The following is a 20,043-nucleotide window of genomic DNA, read 5'->3' as shown; positions in this document are numbered from 1 at the left end:
AGTTAAGAAGCAGGCACAAAAGGTAGATCGCCTCTCTTGGCCTTTAATGGAAATCTTTTATCTAACTCCTGGTTCCCTCTGGCCTTGGTTGTCCAAATATCCTAATACTAACATTGAATTAGGTTGACTTATGATATTTCTAACCAAAATGTGTTTTTAAGAATTTGTTTTATTTCGAAGAAAATACGGATTTGCAACAGGAAGAATAATGAATAATTTTTGTTTTCTAGAGCGGAGTGAAGAAAACTAAAATCCAGTTTGTTGGATTTCAGTACTATGTCATAAAGCAGGTAATTATTTTTTGTGTTGTCTCCTGGTGATTTATAATATAGAATGCATTTTACAAATATACGTTCCGTTCTACAGCCCTGTGGTTGAATGGGTTCATTGGTGTTGCCTATTCTTCATGATGGGTACTTTTTAGTGTGAATTCAAAGGGTGCTTTTTCAGTACCTGAAAGTCATCTGTGCTTTATCTGTGGCATCCTGTCTATTCATCTGTCTCCCTGTCTGTCTCTGTCTATTTATCTATCTATCTATCTATCTATCTATCTATCTATCTATCTATCTATCTATCTATTTTTCAAGACAGGGCCTCTCTATGTAACACTGGAACTAGCTTAGTAGATCAGACTGGCCTGGAACTCAGAGATCCATTTATCTCTGCCTTGTGAATGCTAGGCTTAGAGAGGTGTGCACTGAAAGAAAAGTATGCTGCTTTTAAGATTGTTAGAGACACCTGGGTATAAGAAATTGTTTTTAACTGTTCAGTGAATAAATGAAATATCAATAGAATATGAGTTACTTTGTGTGTCATAATTTTCTCCTCAGGATTCAAGAAGTCATATTGGTATGTATTACTGTAATTGGAATTAATTTTTCATTATTATCAACATTGTAATATAACCATATAAATTACTTGCGCTAACCAGGATACTTAATAAGTATTCCTAGAAAGCAAATGCAAACTTGGATTGTCCTAAGCAAACTGGTCTGGATAGTTAACTTGAGGCTCCATTTCTAACTCTCTATTCTTGAAGGAGTATGTGCAGGCTCTGTGTTTGGCACGCATTACTTCATAATCTTAACAGTCAGGACTTCACGGGGATATTAACTGTTTTTAAGAGGAAACAGACTACTCTTGAGTAAAGGTTGAGTGATTTGTTAAATTGTGGAGCACTCATTTTATCTCAGGTCTGTCCCAACACTGAAGTCACCAAACTTTAATATCGATATACCTGTTGCTTTTCCAGTTACCAGGAAACTACTGGAAATTAAAAGCGATAATCTGTAAGTTATCTTGTATCCAAAACCATTATTAATGCTAAAGTCATTTGTCTCAGTGGAACAGGTGAGAGGGGGAGAGTAATCTAGCAAGTATGCATTATTAGGGTGATTTGCTATAGAGTTCCTGTTTCATATATTAATGTTCTTGGTTTAAGTTGAGAAATTTACTTTAAAAAAGTCAGTGACGGGGTGGCTCATGTTGATAGCCAGACATAGAGGATCACCACAGTTTGAGTCCAACAGATCTAGGTAGTGAATTGCAGACAAGATGGTGAGATCTTGTTTCAAAAAGAAATCAGAAGGCTTTTTAAAGAAATAGCTTAATAATGAAATCTTTTAGGAATGTTAGGTGATTTTTTAAGATTTATTTATTTATTCTATAGAAGTACACTGTAGCTATCTCCAGACACACCAGAAGAGGGCATCAGATCCCATTACAGGTGGTTGTGAGCCACCATGTGGTTGCTGGGATTTGAACTCAGGGCCTCTGGAAGAGCAGTCAGTGCTCTTAACCACTGAGCCATCTCTCCAGCCCTAGGCTGATTTTTTTGTTGATTAACATTGTAAGTAAGACTTTCAATAAGAGTAGGTCAAGTGGAGCATTTGCGTTTATAGAATTGCATTATATGTACTTTTCCCATAATCCAAGAGGACTGGGAAATAGAATATTCTCTGACTAGCATCCTGGTCCTTTGATTTACCATAGAGTGGGTAACAGATAACAAAGTCAAAACCAGACCAACAAGGTTCTGGACTTTTCATCACTGCCTCGAGGACATTTTGGTTTGTAGGTATACTTATAAGATGGAGACTTTATATCCTTACGCACCCAGTCTATATAGTACTTTGAAGTTTTGATAATTAGTGCTCAGGTAGCAATAGTTGCATTCTTTTTCCCCTTCATTATTTATTTCACCTTTGAATAGGAATGTTTCCTAGATAGTGTAAAGCAGTTTATCTTTTTCCCTTCAGTTAACTGAGGTGTTTTTCAAAGATGATTATCTTGTTTATGAGTATGTATGTTTTTGACCATAGGGTTTTCCGCCGGAAATTTTTTAAAAGATTTAAAATATATATAATATATATATATATGTTATATATATTATTTATATATATATTATATATGACTACACTGTAGCTATCTTCATGCACACCAGAAGAGGGCATCAGATCTCATTACAGGTGGTTGTGAGCCACCATGTGGTTGCTGGGATTTGAACTCAGGACCTCTGGAAGAGCAGTCAGTGCTTTTAACCACTGAGCCATCTCTCCAGCCCCCTGAAAATTTTAATTATCAGTTTTGCTCTAGATTTTCTCATATTACAATGCTTAAATTTGAGATTTTTATTCCTTTAATCATAACAGCTCCAATAGATGTGTGGAACAAATATCTGTAGTAAACAGCCACACAGTTGTGTATCTGTCTGTGTGTGCTCGAGTGCTTAAGGTAGGTTAATGGTAATAACCACACATCTATAGATTCTTAGTGTATTAGTCAGGGTTAAAGGCCCACACTCGTGATTTCTATGTAGCAACACTACCTCAGAAAGGACAGAGTTATCATGTTTATTAAAGACTTGTTTTCCTCAACTAAAATGAATTTGTTGGTATAGGTGATAAAGCCAGTCCTTTTTTGGCTGTGTTTTACTTTTTATTTTTTATTTTTTTTGAGGCAAGGTCTCTTCTGTAGTCCAAGCTGTCCTGGAGCTCATTATATAGCAACCCCATGGAAAGCCTCCTGTCTCATCCTCTGGATGTTTTGGGAAAATATTTTTGTTTTGTTTGCTTTTTAATAAGATTTGTTGTATAGCCCAGACCATCCTTGAACTCATGGTATTCCTACCTCAGCCTTCCAACTGCTAGAATTATAGGAGTGTTTCACAGGCCCAGCTTGATAATTTCTTTAATTAATTAATTTATTTATATACAAGTACACTGTAGCTGTCCTCAGACACACCAGAAGAGGGCATCAGATCCCATTACAGATGGTTGTGAGCCATCATGTGGTTGCTGGGATTTGAACTCGGGAACTCTGGAAGAGCAGTCAGTGCTCTTAATTGCTGACCTATCTCTCCAGTCCTGATAAGAAATCTTATATCCCAAAATAGTACTGTAGTTACTGATTATTGTCAACACTGCTAATAGTCAGGGATTTTTTTGTGTCAGTTACTTTTTAAGATAAACATAGACATATAGGATATTTTTAACTTTGGAATAATAAAATTCCAAATTTGAAGCAATTCAAAATTGAGTTTATAGAGAGTAAATTCTGATCTAATGAAGTAAAACAATAAAGGAACATGGACTGGGTGGCTGTAGATTAAATTCTCTGTCTGAATGACTTGAATGAGATGCAGTGTCAGCGTGGCTTCCCACTAACCTGATCCTATAAATTGGAGGCATAGCACAGTTTTCCATCCTTTAGTTTACATTACGATATAGTTATTAATACTCTTTCAATTCAATTATTTTAGAGACTTGCAGTTGGAATTGTGAACTGCAAGTCCGAACTCTTCCTGCCAAGAGCTTAGTCATGAGGGACATTCCTGAATCAGTTTTGGATTTTTCAACTACCTTTTACAAGAGGTAAAGATAGGAAATTATAAGCAATGCTAAGTGTACATTATTATTTGGGTAATAGGTAATCTCTCCTTAATATGGTGTCTCAGGAGTGTTGAATGCACTGTATGGTCTGCTAGTGTACTACTGAAAAGTTATCAGCAAATTGTGTGGACGGTGAGCAGAATCTTCCCATAAATAAATGCACTAAAACAACCCTGTCCAGTGTTTTCAATTAGATGTATCAGTATTTACCTGTATGTGCATATATACATCCTGTGTGTGTCTGATGCCTATGTAGGCTAGGGGAGGATGGTGGATCCCCTGGAACCAAAGTTACTGATGGTAGTGAGCTATTGTGTAGTGCTGGGAATCAAATCAGGTCTCCTGTAAGAGCAACAAGTAAACTAAGGCCATCCTTATCCCCTTTGTCCTTGTTTTGCTTTTGGTTTTTTGACAGCGTAGCACTGTCTATAACTCGAATTGTGCCTGCTCCTGCCTCCTGAGTGCCGGAATTACAGGTATATTAATGCTTTTTTTTTTAAAGAATGCTTTGTGCTTTTGAAAGTGAGAGATGAGAGAAGCACAGCTAACCATCCATCCACTTGTGTGTATTATGTATTTAAAGAAATTTAAACATTCTACAAAGGGAAAACTTTTGAGACAGGTTTCTCTGGGTAGCCCCCACCGTCCTGGAACTCACTATGTACATCAAGCTGGCCTCGAACTCAGATCCCTCTGCCTCCTAAGGGCTGGGATTGAAGGCAGGTAATACCACCACCTCGCTAAGAAAAATTCTTAACATTTTTAGTATCTATGTACATAATGGTACTTTTTATCCTAACTTGAAATCTAGTAGATCATTTGATTTAACTTGGTATGTTATTGTTACGGCCCTGGGGATTGAAACTAGAGCCTTACACATGCCAGGCAAGTACTCTACTGCTGATTGGTAGTTACAATCTCCCTTTTTACTTTTTGTTCATGTCTTGTGAAATTGCTTAAGTGACCCTAGAACTAACTGTAGCACAGACAGGCCTTGAACTTGTGATCTTCCTGAGTCACAGTTTTCTATGTATCTTTGGCTGTCCTCAGATCTGTCTGTCCTTTTTATTTAAGATTTATTTATATATTTATCTATTCATTCATTCATTATATGTAAGCACACTGTAACTGTCTTCAGACACATCAGAAGAGGGCATTGGATCCCATTACAAATGGTTGTAAGCCACCATGTGGTTGCTGGGAATTGAACTCAGGACTTCTGGAAGAGCAGTCAGTGCTTTTAACTGCTGAGCCATCTCTCAGCTCCTGATATCTGCCTGTCTTGAGTGCTGGGATTAAGGCGTCCATCACCATACCTGGCTATGGTTAAATAAACAGGTGGTTTTTCTTTTTGGTGTTAGTATTATTGAACTTAAGCTTTATTGATAAAAATAATAAAGCCTAAGAAATAAGTAGGATGCAAGCTGAGCTGTATGGCTCAGTGGTATAGAGTGCTTGGCTGATATGCACAAGCCATTTCCAGCACTGCCAGAGAAAGTTATAGAGCCAGCATGGTAACATGGGGATAGCCTACATAGGGAGACCATGTCCCTCAAAAAACAAGCAGAAAAGAGAAGATCCAGCTGTTTATGCCAAGACACAATGTTTTGTGGGCTGGGGTTATAAGTCAGTAGAAGAGTGTGGTTATCAATTGAAAGCTGTTTTCTTAGTGGGCTTTATGATGTGGGCCTGTAATCTCTACCTGGGAGGCCAAAGCAGGAGGTTAATAGTCAAAATGCTTCAGAATGCGAAGGATGTAGCTCAGTGTGATAGGGTGCTTGTCTTGTACGTACGTGTAAGGCCCTAGGTTCAATCCTTAGCACTACAAAAAACTTTTTTGCATGATTGGAAGCTTTTATACAAGGATTGGTATAAACGAAGCTCGTGGTGGAATTCAAAAGTTATGCCTATTGGGACTTAAGGAATATATTTTAAAGCACACAATCTGGGGTGTGCAGGGAGGCAGTAGTCATTTAGTGACAGGTTGATTGCCTTTGGAATCAGTAGGCCTGTATTTAATTGCTGGCCATTCACTGTCCATAGGGCTTTCACACAATCATTCCCTCCTGTTCTAAGGTTCTCACTTGTGAAATCATGAAATGGAGGCAGGTTCCCTACTTTATGGAACTGTTGTCAGGACTAAGTGTACAATTGTTTTAAAAGATCTGTTTTTATATTGTTTTATAATCAGGGGCTATAGAGCTAAGTGCTTTAAGAGGAATTGGATTTTTCTCTAGTGTTGACTTTTATTGGTAATCTTTTGAGGAAATAATTGTTCTAGAATATCTGAAGCTAGTCGTATTGTATATACAAGTGTATGATCTGTGTTGTGTAGGCCTTGTCCCCTCAGCTCATGGTAGAAAATCAGGGCTTCCCACATACTAGACAAGCACTCTGCCACTGAGCAATGTGATGCTCTTTTTTCTCTACTTTAACTAGAAATGTATCGAATTCCTTTCATCATAATGCTGTCTTTAAAAGATATGAACATTTTTACTGATTATTTTATACTACACTGAGAAAAAGTCTGTTTTTTTATGGGATCATGCATGGTTCTTCGACACACCTTTTTACCTTTAAAATGTTTTTCCACCTAGCAAACAACAATAGGAACATAGTATCTGTTAAGTAGAACTCATAACTTAGCTTTATATCACCTTCATGTCATGCCACGCCATAGTGCAGGACTCACCCGGCATTGAGACCACTGCTTGCATTCAGAATTTTCTTCAAAGTGTACTTGCAGGTACCTCATGTTCTGGGACCTGAGCTAGAACTCGCCATTATGACTTTCCCCACAGGGTGGATGTCCCTTCTCAGTGCTGAAATCTCTTCATTTACTCCACTCTTGGCCAATGCAGAATTAAAGCAGAAAGGATGGAGAGTTAGGACACAAGTGGGGGATGAATTAAATCAGATTTTATTCTCCTTGTCCCCAAAGTAACTATACACAACAAATTTTTCTGATGGAAGCCATTGCCTTAGCAAACACTTCTATTTAGCAAGGCCTTGCTAGTTTGCTTGCAGTTTTGGAATAAGAAGCATTTTGAAGAAATAGTATGTATCTGTGAGTGTAGAAGGAATATAGAACTGTGTCATTATGGAAGTAAAAGGATTTTGGAGCTGGTCTCAATGACATTTTAGTTCAGAGGGTCTTTTGAAGTCAGTCTACTTTTGTTCAACAGATTTCGTAGTTTGCTTGCTTTACGGTGCTGATTATATCTCCATTTGGGGACATTTGTTATGCCTTTGTATTGAAAGGAAGAATTATTGGCTTTCCTGTTCTTGTCAATTCTTGGCTCTAGTTTGATACTGGTTGTATTCTCTTGCATTATACCCTTCATTTGAAGGTGTCTTCTGTTTTCCTTCTTGCCCATCCTTTTTTTTTTCAAAATAGGTCTCACATAGTTCCTAGCTAGACTACAACTCACACCATGTAGACCAGACTGGCCTTGAATTCACATAGATCCATCTGCCTCTGTCTCTGCCTCCTGAGTGCTGGGATTAAAGATGTGCATTACCATGCCTTGCCTTTCTCTTTGTTTTTGCTGTACTTTATCTAGCCTTATTACCTTTGATATAGGGGGTTTTTATTTGTATTTTAGCCCATTCTCATTGTCACCTGTACTGTTCTGGCTGGCCTGTGTAAACCAGGCTGGCCTCAGTCAGAGATTCATGTGCCTCTGCCTCTTGAGTGCTTAGATTATATGTGTGTGCTAACCCACTGAGTTTAAATACTGTTTTTTAAATCTCCCATTTTTAAAAAGTCTTCTGCTTCTAGGTTTAATCTCCTTGATGCTATTAAGACTGTGCCAGTGTTGTTGGCATGTGAGTTTTATCTTAGGTTCATGTCCTTCAATGTCAGAATTTATCAGATGTTTTTGCCTCTTTTGAAAATCTATATTTTTAAAACCCGTCCGGCAGATATCTGAAATTATTATTTACTGATTTTTTTCACAAGTAGATTTTTCCTCACTTTTTTAATGCCTGAAATGTTGATGGCTTTTGAATGTTAATTAAACATTAGGTGGTGGTTTTCTTTTAGACATTGGTATTGAGGATTCTGTTTTTTCCCATTGTGTTTCTGTTTTAAAAGTAGAAGCTGCTGCTACCAATACTAATAATACCAGTTTGTGATACTTGTAAGGAAAAATGGCAGCTTTGTGAGTTTTTTTTGCATTTGTTTATACTTCTGGCCCATGTACTTTTATGACTGTTCACCCCAGTTTGGTTCTTCCATAGTGGGTGTTATTAAAACACTTGCCAGAAATTTTATAAAAATTCAAAGAAACTTTGTAATGAGCCAGGAAACTGAAATACTGTGGCCTCAAATTTCCCCACCTCCTCCTGGCCATGTTCATCTTATTGACTTAAAACAGTAAAAGGCCAGTGTAGAGAAGGGTAATGTATGGGAAACACGTGTTTGAAGGGGACTATTTCTAGATTGTTTAGTAAGTGGGCAACATGTGAGGTGCCTTTATGCTTTCCTGTAAAATCTAGATAGGATTTGATTTTATTGTTTAGACAGTCCTTGTATCTTTGATTTGGCTTTGAACCTTTCCCTTGGTCTTGCAAGTATGAGGATTATAAATGTGAGCTACTATACTGAGGAGGTTTTGTTTCTCCCTTTAGGACTGATTTATGAAGATACTGGTACATGTATGTGGGGGGAGGAATAAATTATAGTTCTCTCTACCACAAATTTATTTTCATACTATCATTGTTGGTTTGGGCTACTATAATAAATAGAATGGCCTAAGCTGTTATAAACAGCAGAAGCTTAGAGAGTTCATGAAACTGAGTAGTCAGAATCAAGGCCTGGGCAGCTTGATGTTTGAGGGTTGACTTCATGGTTCTCACTGTATTCTCTATTGAAGAAAATGTCAAGGTAGCCCAAAGGTTTCTCCAAGAAGATCATACTAATCTCCTAATGCTATAAAGGCTTTGATTTGTTAGGATTGGCAGCATGGGGAACTTGGAGGTGAAAGAACACAAAGTTCCAGAAAGTCTCCCCCCCCACACACATACACCATTTTTTCCTTGCCTTTTTTCTGTTTTTGTTGCTATTTGATTTTGGTTTTGGTTCTTGTTTTGGGATGAGGTATTACTGTGTTTCCCAGGCCAGCCAGGAATTCAAAATTCTCTGTTCTCAGAACCAGGCGTGGTAGCTCATACTTTTTCTATAGTACTTGGATCATGGAGTCAGGGATCCAAAGTTTGAGGTCAGCCTGTGCTACATGAAACCATACCTTAAACAAATATCCAAACATCTTTTGTCCTCAGTCTACTGAGTATCTGAGATTACAAGTTTAAAGGCTGTGATTGGGCCTGATATTAAGGATCAACGTCAATGTAATAATAATAATAGCGATTACATCGCTACCCAATTAATACAAGTCAACCAGCCGAAGAAGGTCATTCTTTAGAACAATGTTCTCAAGTCTAAAGTCAATATATCTTAGTGACCACTTGCACTGTTTGTCCACTGTGGATGACTTGAAATGAGATTTTTTTTTTACACACGTCTTCATTTTTGTGTCATTCATAAATTTTGGGCAGGGGTTGTACATGTTACATCTTTGAAAATGCCTTTTCACATGCACGTACCAGGCTCTTTAGTAATCCATAGACATGATTTTAATGGTGCGTGTGCATCTCTTAGAGATTCAATTCCCAAGTATAGCTTTTAGGGTATCATTAGAATGAGCTGCTATTTCCCCTTCAAGGCTAGATAGAAGCTCAGTTATATGCTGTATGAATTTTATTTTGAGATTTACTTATTTTATATGTATGGGTGTTTTGTATGGGTTTATTTTTTGCCTGCATGTATGCATGTGCACCAAATGATTGATTAGTACTTCTAGAGGCCAAGAAGAGAGTGTCAAATCCCCTAGAGATGGAGTTACAGATGGCTGTGAGCTATCATGTTAGTAATTACTGTGCCAGTGCTCTTTGTTTGGACTAGGGGCATGGTTTGAGACATGACATAGCTTTAGCTATCCTATCTTAAAATTCACTCTGTAGACCAGTCTGACTTTGAACTCCCAGAGATCTGCCTGCCTCTACCTCTGATTGCTGAGATTTAAGGGAATATGCCATGACTGGCTGGCTGGAGCCAGTGTTCTTAACCACCGAGCCATTCTCCCAGCAATGAAGTTTAAAATGAGGAAATTTCACTTTTCGTTTTTGGAAGTGTAGTTGGAGCTCAGAGATCTGCTAACTGCTAACCATCAAAGGAATAGAGTTCTCCTGTCTTTGATAGCCTATTGTACCAGTGTTCCTACCAAGTTTTGCATGTATTGCTTGTCCTCTTATTCATTAAGAAACATTATGAAGTTATAGCCAAACCTAATTCCTCAAGGCATTTATATTTTGAAGGTAGTTGAAGTTGTTCTCATTAAGAAAAAAAAAAGATCTTGACCCAAGTTCTACTAATCACAGTAAACTCTAACCAAGTTAAGCCTGTGGCTCAAATGAAGCAGGTGGGTTGCCATGAGTTCAGGTCCAGCATAGTGAAACCCTCTCTTCAAAAGAGCTTGGTGGATTTCTGACAGAATCCCAGCACTCAGAAGGCAGACCTCTGAGTCTGAGGCCAAACTGGTCTACAGAGTGAATTATAGGCCTGCCAAGGCCACATAGTGAAATCCTGTCTCAAAAAAAAAGTTTTTGACAAAAACAAATCCATACAACTAAAGATGATTAAAGCCACAAGAATGAGGTTTATATTGACAGTGCTGGTTCATTAACACGATGGTTCATATTTTTTCTAAGTATTTGTTGAACAAAATAAAACGAGTGAACAGAGGCTTAAACATCTTAAGTTTTGATAAAATTAAATAGTCCAACCAGGTTTTTTCCTACTCCATATATTTTTACTGTTTTAAAACCCCTCTAATCCTCCCATTCAGAAAGCTAAGCCAGGAAGATTGTGTTTGAGCTGACTGGACCACACAGATTTCCCTGGCTCAAATAACTATGAAAACCTGGAGCTGGCTGTGTATCTTCATGGTGGAATGCATGCAGCGAAGGCCCTAGGTTCAGTTCTTACCATGTCAATGTAAAAAGCCATTTTTAGATTACAAGGAAGATAAAAGTAGGCCACATTGTTGAATTAGGCCCAAGCACTACAGTTTGCTAACTCCCTGACCTAGACTTCTAGTATACCAGTGTTTTCCCAATGTTTTTCTATTCTATTCCATTTACTTGTTTTTCTTAAAATTCACCTCTATGCCTGCATTGTGGTTTCCAAGTAGAGAAAGATCTAGAATACATAAAAGTATGTGTTTTCATGAAAGTATGTGTTTTCAATTCGGTCTCTTTCTTTTTAGATAATTTCCACTTGTTCATCAAGATGGAGAACTCAGACTCTAACGATAAAGGAAGTGACCAGTCTGCAGCTCAGCGCAGAAGCCAGATGGATCGATTGGATAGGGAAGAGGCTTTCTATCAGTTTGTAAATAATCTCAGTGAAGAAGATTATAGACTTATGAGAGACAACAATTTGCTGGGCACCCCAGGTAAGCTACATGTAATTTATATATGTAAGTTGCTGGGTTTTTAAGAAAATTGTTTTATAATGTTTCTTTAGTTAACGAAAAATTACTAATGCAGGAGATGTCAGATGGCATTTACTACTATATTTATTGTCTGATTTTATTCTTTTATAATTAGAATAGTCTTGTCAGATATGCTTGTAAGTTTTGAGTTATAAGTCTTTAGTGAAATGGATTAAATAAGAATTGAGCTGAACAGTTTAGCTAGTTATGCATGCAGGTACAAAATAACCAATGGGCCTTTGGTTTCTAGGATAGACTCATCTTATTTTGTCATCTCATCCTTCTCTCTGAATATGTCCCAACTGCAACCCTACAGAGTTAGCTGTGGGTAAACCAACCGCTAGAACTTGTCCTTAGTTATTCTTTCACTGAGATACAATCTCCTCTGATCTTAGTTACAACTCAAGTCTGTTTCCACTAACCTGTAGACAATTTCATTCAGTTCAAATGGAAGGTTTTAGCAAGGTGGAACATTTTGAGCTAATAGTACTAAACTTTAATTAGAATATCTTAACTGCAATTACGGCCCAGATGTTACTTGGTGTGCTTTTTGGCAAAACTTAAAGTGCAGAGCACAAAGCCCGACATGACATGGTGGCATGTGCCTATAATCCCAGCTGCACAGGAGGCTGAGACAGGAGGTCCTTGAGTTTGAGGTCATCTTGGATGGAAAAAATACAGAAACTGACTTGCTGTTCATTTGTAATTTGGCAAAAATTGTTCAACTTTCAGGCGAAAGTACTGAGGAAGAGTTGCTCAGAAGACTACAGCAAATTAAAGAGGGTCCACCACCACAGAGCTCTGATGAAAATAGAGGTACATTTTGTTTGGGGAGGTGGATAGAGGTTGGAAAGATAGGAAGTTTCCAATAGGGAATATCAACCAAAGATTATCCAGAAATTCCACAAATTAATCTGGTGCTAAGTACTCATAGAAAGAGAAGTGACATGTTCTTGATATTTGGGGAGTGCTGTGGCTGCCTCAGCTTTGGATTGTGTTAATTGGGCAACAGTGAAAAGACACCTATTTAAGTTGAGATTTTCCTCCTCTTGGTTTTCCACATCCATTAAAATGTTCTCCTACTCATTTCCTTATATATAAGCGTGGCTTTATCAGCAAAAGGAAATGCTGCTTCGTTGGCCTAGCACCTTTCATTAGTTGTTTGTTCCTCTTTGGGAGGGGCATTAGCAATGACTGGAGGCATGTTTGGTTGGCCCAGCTAATAAGAGTTTGCTGTTACAGGCAGGGAGCAAGTATGCTGGAGAATGGTACTTCTCTCTCTGCAGGAAATAAGCCTATAACCTAGGAGCTGTGATAAACGTTTAATTTGTGAACATACTGTTAGTTATGCTGTTACTCTAAGTTCAGACTGTTCATTTGATAATAGCCTTTAGTTTTATGAAAGTTGAAAATCTTGATAATTGACAAATATTCAAGTAAATATAAACTGCTAGCCTTGTTTATATTTTTGCTCGGGCTATAAACATTTTAAAACAACTTCATGGTTATCAAAGGCAGTTAAGCCCTAGATGAAGTAATAGAGACTGATGAAATTTTGGTAGAAAATCCCAGTGCTAGCTGTCCCTGACTAGTGATGTTGTAGTTGATTTTGTTTAGATGGTGGCTTGGAAAATCCATGTTGCCTTCCCACAGTCTCACAGCATCTTCTAGAGCAGTGGTTCTCAGCCTTCCCAATGATGACCCTTTAATACAGTTTCTCATGTTGTGTCCCCCAATCATGAAATTATTTCATTGCTACTTCGTAGCTGTAATTTGCTACTGTTATGAGTCATAATGTAAATCTGCAGATAATCTTAGGTGACCCCTATGAAAGGGTTGTTTGAGCCCCCCAAAGGGGGTTGAGAATTGCTGAGTCTTAAGTGTCTTAGCTTTCTCTTTTCAATGTAAATTTGTAACATTTGTTCAGAATTGCAAAGTTCTTTAATGTTGTTTATGAGTGTTATGTTTCACGATTGTCCTAATTTTGTAGTTCCTTTCTCTCTCCCCCTCTTTGTTTTAAACAGCTGGAGAGTCTTCAGATGATGTGTCCAACAGTGTTTCTATAATAGATTGGCTTAATTCTGTCAGACAAAGTGGAAATACAACAAGAAGTGGTCAGAGAGGAAACCAGTCCTGGAGGGCAGTGAGCCGGACTAATCCAAACAGCGGTGATTTCAGATTCAGTTTAGAGATAAATGTTAACCGTAATAATGGAAGCCAAACCTCAGAGAGTGAAAATGAACCATCCACTAGGCGTCTTAGTGTAGAAAGCATGGAAAGCAGCAGCCAAAGGCAAATGGAAAATCATGAATCAACATCTGCCAGACCATCTAGAGCAGAACGCAATGCAGCTGAAGCATTAGCAGAAGTGCCATTGACCAGGGGTCAGAGGAGGGCAAGAAGCCGGAGCCCAGAACATCGGAGAACCAGAGCAAGAGCTGAAAGAAGTAGGTCACCTCTGCATCCAACAATTGAAATTCCACGAAGAGCTCACCATAATATCTCACCTCAGACCTTGCAGCAGCCTTTGGAAAATGAGCCTGAAGGGAGTTCTAGAACACGGCACCACGTGACTCTGAGACAGCAGATATCTGGACCAGAGTTGTTAGGTAGAGGTCTTTTTGCAGCTTCTGGATCAAGAAATCCCTCTCAGGGGACAAGTTCTTCAGACACAGGTAGCAATAGTGAATCATCAGGATCCGGTCAAAGACCTCAACCATAGTTCTTGATCTTCAAGTAAGAAGAGTTAGGTCGGAGAATACACGCCAGAGAGATAGTATGGCTAGTAGAACTGATCAAGATCTCCAGGCATAAAACAACACAATGATTACTTATGAAAGTGAGCGTGGAGGTTTAGGCGTGCCTTTTCCGTTCTGAGCGTGCCGATTGTGAAACCTATGTCAGCACTATCAGGATTCCTATTAAGTAGAATCTTAAATACTGGATTAAGTGAAACTACATCTGTGGCAATTCAAAACCAATATTAAGGCAGATAATGACAGGTTTTGGTGAGCTAAGCTACTTTATGTACAGTGACAGTGATTCAGAGCCCTAGTGCCTCGGTTCCAGCGAAATGCAGAAACAGAATCACGGAATGGAAGGGAGCTCCGATTGCTGGTAACAGCTCTGCTTCAGCTCAAGCCCTAGCCCTAGTTCAAATGGTGAAAGTTCAGAAAGTAGCTCAGATCTGTTCGAAGGCACTGCTAGTGAAGGAGGCCCATCTGGCCCATCCAGGAAGATGGTCGACATAGGGCTCAATTGCATTTGATGAAAGTGGCTCTCTGCCATTCCTTAGTCTGGCTCAGTTTTTTCTTTTAAATGAGGATGATGAAGACCAACCTAGGGACTCACCAAAGAACAGATATAATAGCTTGGCAATGAGAAGCTTTGGTGAAAGCAGCGCATTGAAAACATGTAGCGTTTGCATTACAGAATATACAGAAGGCAACAAACTCCGTAAAACTACCTTGCTCCCATGAATACCACGTCCACTGCATCGGCCACGCTGGTTGTCAGAAATTCCACCTGTCCCATCTGTCCATGGCTGTCTTATCTTCTGGGAACAGAGAGGCGTTGTGTAATGAGGACAGAACTCTCCAGCTTCAATGTAGCTGGAATAGTGATGGGCAAACAGAAATCCCACCTGCTTTATGTCCACTTTTTTTGAGTGGTGCTTAAAATATAAAGTCACAACCTGAATTGAGTCATTGCTGTGTCTTAGGATCCTCTCTTTCTCTAGTTTCTCTTTTTCAGGATGGAAGAATGTTTTACAAGCAACATTTTAGGACTTAAACATTTGATTTAAGTACCAGTTCAGTGCTAACCTGTTCTGATAATTTACCCATGTTCACTTGTCCAGTTTTTCCTTCGTTGTCTTAAGGGCTGCCTTTGCAGTGGCTCCTTCCTGTATTCTGCATCTCATTGATCTCTTTTGAAGTTTCCCAGGCCATAAGAGGTGTGAAAAAGTTCCCATTCAAGACTAAGTTCCATTATGTGTTTTGTAAGTGGTTAACTAAAACATACCATTCCATTATTGACACAAATTCCATTTCACATTCTGAATATTGTTTGTTCACCTTCCAGAGTAAGGTGATGATGGACATATCAGTGTAAATAACACTAAACAGTTAGCATCTTCTAAATTAATATTAACTGTCTAAGCCCATCACTGTGGCACACAATAGAAACAAACTTAGGTTTTAGATTGAGATATTTATCTTGTGGAAATATTAAAAAGCCTATGCTTGTGTAAGTGAAAAAAACCACATCCATTTGTTTAAAACTGTAAAAGCTATTTTTGTAGGGCTCAGTTACTTTTCCAATGCACTGTTGTATTAATGCATTCAAATTGTAAGTACCATGCTTAGAAATGAAACTGCTTTTTGTGAGCCAGCATAGTAAAACAAACACACACCAAACAAAAATGCACAAGCTGCTTTTAAAGGTGTAGATGTTAAAACAGAACATATCTATATTTAGTGTTTTGTGAACAGCTACTGTGACATGAGAAGGAAAGGACCGGCCAGATCCAACTTGGATTTAGGCAGGAGAATGTCGATACATGAGGGGTGAAGAAAACGGCCCTGAAGAAATGGAACATTTCATGAAGACTGTAAGTAATTCAGAGACTGGATTCATACAGTGGGAAATACAACAGCTTGACCCACTGTTCTGCTTGACTAGATGAAACAGAAGATCCAGTACATTTAGCCGAGCTTTCTCTGATGTATGAGAAAACAAACACTATTACTTAGTACAAAAGTTAAATTGATGTCTTTAAATCTGCTCTCAAAAACAAAAAGTAGAGAAAAAAGACTGCCAATTTTAAGTTTGTAAGTGTATATAGATGTCAAAAGGATTTCAGTTGGGTACAGATGTGTGCTATTGGACAGGTCTCAGATTTGCTTTTTGAGACCATCTAAGGTGCGGTACACACTTGGTTTAACTATTTCACTGCTTTATCTAGCAGATCTAATGGGCCCTTTAAAGACCTATAGTGAATGAAAGATTTTTTATTTTGTATTGAAAGTGAGTCATGTCAGGTTGTTTGAAATTCGATTTTTAATTGTGTTTGCCCATATTTGAAGATGAGATGACTGGCTCTTATCTATGAACACACTTTATTGTTGGTTTGTAGAAAGACTAGATTGTGCTAACCCCAGTATTCTGTTGTTTTGGAGGCTGGCTGGGGGTTGAGATTAGCAGATCTGGCTGTGGAGCAGATATGTAGGCTTTGTCTGGGAAGGCTAACTGCCCAGTGCAGTACTCTGGAAATGTTTTACACAGATCTGCTTTGGGTTCCTGCTTACTCTCACTGATATGCCTTAGCTGTAAATTATTTCAAAAGTACATTCTTTCATGTTTCTTTGGCTCCAGTCCTACCTAAGTATTAAGGGAAATTAAATTGTAAATAGGGTAGTTGTTTACAAAGGATATGTACTGCTCTTGCAAGGAAATAATGTCAAACAAAGCTTCACTTATTTTTTTTAATAGAAGCATATTTCACTGTTTATAGCGCTTATGTAATACATTTTTTATCTTTTTAAAAAAGAATTGTCCATGTAAAAGTCAGGGACCTTTATGTTTGTGAGCCTCCTTGTCACCTTTCTATGGTTTTCAGATCTTTTAGGATAGTCCTGATTAAGACACAACAAATGAATTTTTCTCTTGGAAAAAATGTTTCCATTTTAGGGTGTTATTTTCTATAGCTCAGAAACAGCTGCAGCACATTTCTAAACAAAGTGATGGACCGAGCACCTCCTAACCTCCCCCAAATGTATTATTCATTTTCTGAGTTGAAATCAGACATAACTCCAAACAGGATACTGGTTATAAATGGAGATGTTGAAGCTATTCAAAAACACTGAAGTCAGTCTTTACATTTCTAGCTTTCAGTAGAATGCACATGTTTTACATGCATGTGGACCATTTCAAGCACTCAGACATTGGGTGTCTGGATGAATGCAAGTGTTTTAATTGGGTTATCTTTTCCTTTGGAGCCATGGCTGTTCTGTATTACTAGTTGGCTGTTAAATAAGGTGTTGGTTAGCCGATTGTCAGGTGTGTGCAATGAAGAACAGGGATCTTGTTTTCCTCTTACCCCATGTCTAAAGCCTATTCTTGAGGAACATTTTCTTGCAAGACTTTACAATTTTGTTTTGTATCTTACTTTTCTTTATTACAGAAAGGTTCTGTGTTGAAACCTATTTGAACTTTAATATGCAGTAATGTTGGGGGATTACATTGTTTAAAGCATAGGGAAAGTACTAAAGCCTGATTTTCCATAATATTTCAAAATGTTTTAATCCACTTAGACTAAAGTTTGCAGTGCTTTGGTTTATTCCACACAGCTTACAATGTTGAGATTTCTTAATGCTGAAAACAGAATTTGACAAGTTAAAAAAATGGCAGGCTGTTTGCAGTAACCCTGGAAAAAAAAAAGAGCTATGGTGAATTTGGAACATTTTCTCTAAAAAGAAATTGCACCACCAAGTCCTCCATGTTAATATAGGTGGCTTTGGTTGGGAGATGGGAGGCTCATGCTAATGTTGGAACAGGTAATTGTCAGATTGATAACTAGTGGTTGAGTGTCAGGAGATGCTCAGTTTTTAGGGACTAAAAATTGCTAAATTCATCAAGCTAGGGACTGGTTTGCTCTCTGTTACCTTAAGCAATATTTGCTTTGTTTTGTTTTGTTTTGTTTTTTCTCCTGGGAAAAACTTTGTTTTCTATGCCAAGTATTCTCTTTCATCAATGTCTTATAGTGATGAAGGGTTAGCATTTAGCACCTTTGTATTTAACCACCTTCTTCTATGACTGAGTCTCCAAATACCCATGTGATGAAGAGGTCTATGTTACAAAATGACTGTTAAAAGGCCATTTCTGACAGTTTGCTAGAATACAGTGGCACCTTGTGGTTGACTTTTTTTTAACAGATGGAGGATAATTTTTATCCTCCATGAAAGAAAATAATTTGTAATCTGCCTTAGCTGATTTGTTTAATGTTTTTCCTGACAGGCTTCTGTGACACATGTCTTACCAAAAATATACAGTACCTGGAAGCCATTTTCACAGGGGCACTTAGGTTCTTGGCTGAATCTTCTAAGACTATTTCTGATTCTTGCTCTCTTGATATTCTTTCTACTGTACCTTTGTAAAAAAAAGGAGGTAGAGAGGGGCACATATGAAGGTGTCTCTTTTCCCCTTTAGTACAGTTCAGTATGTCCTAATGCTCAGTAACAGTGTTTGTAATTGAGTTAACTAGTAAATGGTTCTTTTAAAAGTCATTTTTAGGGTATGCGTTGATGTATCATGCCTCATTTGGGAAGTTAAAAGTGCAAGGTCTGAGGAAAGAGTATTTCTAAGTCCCAGTTTAAGCAAAAAACGGCCCGTGAGCTCAATCAATATCCACCCTTTAGATTTTTTGTAACATTCTGAATTACCGTTATTGAGTAAGGTCTTGCCGCGACTCCCAGCCTGGCCTGGACCTCTGAACCAGGCTGACTTCAAACTTATAGCTTGGCAGGCCCATTGCCTCTACCTCTTAAATATTAGGAATGCAGGTACTTAACTTTTTCGATTCATACCTTCACTGGATCATTTCTAAAATACATCAACACTCCAGGAAGTAGTGGCCTCCTGTAAGTCATCATAGTTTGTATCTAAAGCCTACAGCTTAGAATGGGACTACTACCAGGGATTTTTTAAGTATCAGGTTTATGATTTTTTCATGTCCATGTAGATGTCTGGATTAAAAATCTTAAAAAGGTTAACAAAATTACAGTGAGATATGGGACTTTTTTAATATTTTGAGAGGGTCTTGTTTTCTAGCCCAGGCTGGCCTGGAATTAGTGGTCCTCCTGATTAGGGGATTATTGATGTGTGTGTCCCCCACCCAGCAAAGATGTGTTTACTGAAGTCCCAGCTGCTGTCTAGTCATTGGGAAAAAGCAGCTAGAGATCGCCAGTGAAGGTGAACCCTGTCAGACCACTGTGCCTTGTTTCCAAAGATTTTTCTCAGTTCTCATTCTGAAGATTGTTTCCAGTTGCAGGGTTACAGTCAAACCAGCTGCCCAGCCTTAACTCTGTTCAGTGCCCTGTTACTAACGTTTTTTTAACGGGTTGGTTTCTACATGTTTACTGTCCAGCAGTTGGATTTTGCACCTTGATAGTTCGTTTTGTCCTGGTGCTGCTTTTAAAGGTATAGGGCCCTGTGAGAGGTGTCAGTGGGTAATCATGATTGGCCTAGTAATGGAAAAACTGCTTTGGAATAGATGTTTACTTGGGTTCCTGTGCAGAACTGGGCAGCAATCCTGGAAAGCTCTGTAAAAACCCGTAGGAGGTTTGAAGAGGGCTGCCCTTAAGTCTTTGAACATAGAAGCACTTGTGTGCATGCTGTCAAAGACTGCAGTGATTGTCATCCCAGGCTTCCTGACCTCAGGAAACACTTTGGAAAAGCGACAGAGGGAGCACCAAGGGAAGGAATTTACTTGGCTTGTTTTGTCTGTTTTCTCATTTCCTTACCATTTAAACCTGAACGAAACACCCTTCTCCGGTATCTGATCCAGCAAACTCTTGGTTGGGAAGCCCTGTGTTGAA

At 38.4% G+C, this 20,043-nt stretch overlaps 2 pseudogenes; both read left to right on the top strand.

The window, feature by feature from the left end:
* The first annotated feature begins 840 nt into the window (after window positions 1-840).
* Window positions 841-15,124, top strand: LOC116887969 (annotated as a pseudogene).
* Window positions 15,125-16,007: 883 nt separating this feature from the next.
* On the top strand, window positions 16,008-17,957 carry LOC116887966 (annotated as a pseudogene).
* Window positions 17,958-20,043: the final 2,086 nt, after the last annotated feature.

The sequence above is a fragment of the Rattus rattus genome, chromosome X (genome assembly GCF_011064425.1).
Source record: "Rattus rattus isolate New Zealand chromosome X, Rrattus_CSIRO_v1, whole genome shotgun sequence".
Classification (NCBI taxonomy): domain Eukaryota; kingdom Metazoa; phylum Chordata; class Mammalia; order Rodentia; family Muridae; genus Rattus; species Rattus rattus.
This window is presented reverse-complemented; position numbering and strand designations above follow the sequence as displayed.